Raw genomic sequence first — 3,226 nt, forward strand, 5'->3', positions numbered from 1 at the left:
AGTCAAGAGTAAGCAGAACGTTGCTAGGCAACAGGTATATCTGTCAGCTATGGGTGATGAGGAGTGATAGAAATAGAAGTTCAGTGAAGTGGTCAGAGTTGTGCTTTATTATGAATGAAACACGGCTGTTGACCAATCAGCATTGAGGACCGCATCAGTTTAATAAAATTCAAGATTAAATGCCCTATAATAGACTTGGAAAAAATTGTAACATTTTAGAATAAGTTTCCATTCGTTTCCATTACTAAACTACATTAGTTAACATGAACTAACAATGAACAACACTCAAAAAATTATTTTAAGATGTATGCATTTAAATGACATAAAATCAAATTGAGCAATGTTTTACAATATTTTAAGTTTTATTCATTTAATTTAATGCACTAATTCAATTTGATAGAATTGATTAGAATTAAATATTTTTAAGTGAATATTTTTTCCAGCATTTATTAATCTTGGTTAATGTAAATTTCAACATACACTATACATTTTTTACATTAAAAGTTGTATATGTTAACATTAGTTAATACATTATGAACTAACAATAAACAATTGGATAGTTATAAACTTGCTGTACAAAAAAACAAAACAAAAAACAAAATGAAATTCTCATTAAAAAAACAATATTTAAATTCTCATTAAGAATAAGATTTTTTGCAGTTCGTCTTTGCTTTATTATCAAAGGTCTCACTAGAGAAAAAAATAGTTATGCTCCAAAGTGACTTTTCATGATAGAATTCATTATAAAATATAACCATGCCTAGTAACTAGGGTTGCCACCCGTCCTGTAAAATACAGGATCGTCCCATATATAATTAATATGGGGCGATTTGTCCTGTATTTAAGCTGGTCAGATGGTGTCACACTGAAATCGTTCCAGATCGCTAATTTAACATTGATATAAGTTGGAAAATGTGCCTCATTTAAGTGTCTCTTATTTTAAAACTTCAAAAGTGGCAACCCTACTGGTTACAGATGCATGTAAAGACAAGAAATAGCATTTTAGCTTAGCATAAAGCTAAATGTTCACATGACAGTTTACACAAAGTTGACTATTTTTGCTGCTCCAAACTTCAAAACCCCACAGAGTGTGTACAAGGACATCATTTTCTGATTGTATGTGCTGCTGTTCATTGAATGAGGCAGAAAATATATTATTTGTAGCTTTCTGTATGATGTTAAAGGCTACATTGGTTAGCATTTCTTGTAAAAAATACCCTATCTGCATAAAAAACATTGACAAGGCATGTAATTGTGTATTAATTGGATTTTTGTTTCATCTGTCAAAGCGTTTGAACTGTTTTTTGTTACGCTGTAGAAACATTATGTAGCTCCTCTATTAAGCTCCCAAGGGAAAGTTCCTCAATAACACCATATCCACCTTTTCACTCACAACAGTATGTACTTGTATGAATGTAACACATCATAAGAAAGTGTTTCACTGCTGTTCAAACACTCCTAGGATCCCATCATTTATATGGATAAATGTTTTCCAACTGAATTGTCTAAACAATAAATGAAACAAATGACAGTAAAATGCAAAGTAATCTTTTCAGAAATCAAAACACATTTTGAATGTATCTGTATTCTGATTACCAACAATTTAAATCGTAATTGTAGTGGAATACACTTAGTAATATTTTGTATTTTTAAATACATAATCCTGTTACATGTATTCCGTTACTCCGCAACCCTGGGAGTATTTCAGATGTTGACAGATTTTAGAATTTAAGGGTGTTTGGCATACTAGCAATTTCTCCTAAAATGTATCAGAAACATCTGTATTATACAAAATGTATTATTCTTCCATTTTCTGTTCCACAGTGAAAACAGACTTATTACAATAAGAAAAGGTAACACCTAGGCTCACCAATTACATGTAATTTTAACTCAAATATGTAGCAATACAAGTACCAATGTGGAATTACTTACAAAAAACAAATACATATTACATAGCCAACGAATTGTTCATTTGTATTACTCAGTTCTTATGTAAATGTACTGTAACGTATAAGAAATGTCTACTCTGTAGGCAAAGAACTGTGCCAGTAACAAAACCATTGTCATAATATACCTGTTCTTCTACAGAAACAGTAATCCAGTTATCTGATAAATTGGGCAAGTTTGTACTTGCTTTATTAATGCCTGCCTTTGGCACAGCTACAATTACCTGATACCTGTACTAGGCCTTAGAGGCAACGAAAAAGCGTCACACCAAAATGAGTCATGACATCACATAACTACATAGCCAGACTTACCCCTTCTAATTAACATGTTTGCTTAGGCCCCACAATTAAATTGAGAACAAATCTTAATGCTACAACAAAATTCTAGAGAAGGGGGAGGGGCCTTCTCTACTCCAGCATTACAATGCCCAGGTGTATAAAGAGATTATTTAGTCTGGTGTAGAAGAACTTAACTGGCTTGCAGAAAGCCCAGACATGAACCCCTTTGGGATGAATTGGAACACCGACTGTGAGCCAGGACCCATTGCCCAACATCAGTGCCCGACCTCACTGAGGGTCTTGTGCCTGAATGGGATCCCCTCAGCCATGTTTCAACATCTAGTGGAAAGCCATTCCTGAAAAGTCGCTCACAGCTCCCAATTAATGCCAGTGGTTTTGAAATGAAATGCACTACAAGCACATATCAGTGTGGTGTTCAGGTGTCCACATATACAATGGCAATATAGTGTAAATTTTGTTTACGGTAATCTAATATAAGTATTAATATTGATTAATGAATTAAATTTGAAAAACCTTGGATTGAAAAGTTTCACACCAGGTCAATTTGCAGTAAAAATAAGACTTACAGTATACAAACCATAATCTGTAGTAGCTTACCTTCATTGTTATACTTAGATCCATCCTTTTCCTTCAGGTGACACTAAAGTTTTTAAGTTTGGAATCAATTTAGGTTTTGCTTCCAGACCAACAAAGACCAGCATTTTAATAAAAATGGGTTTGAATAAAGATGAATCTAGGTTTCCTGATGTTTCGACACAATATAATCGTGGCTCAAACAAAGATTCAATCAGGTGTTTGTGGCTCTTATGTAATGTTAGATTTTACTTGCACATTTGTTTCATTACTTTTTTCCTAAGGTTACACTTAAAACATACCAATTGTTATATCCACAAAAAATTAAATAACATATTGAATGCATCAAGTATAACATACTATACAAATACTAAATATTACACAATGCTCAATAATAAACAGCCATA

Source organism: Myxocyprinus asiaticus, chromosome 24 (genome assembly GCF_019703515.2).
Source record: "Myxocyprinus asiaticus isolate MX2 ecotype Aquarium Trade chromosome 24, UBuf_Myxa_2, whole genome shotgun sequence".
NCBI lineage: Eukaryota > Metazoa > Chordata > Actinopteri > Cypriniformes > Catostomidae > Myxocyprinus > Myxocyprinus asiaticus.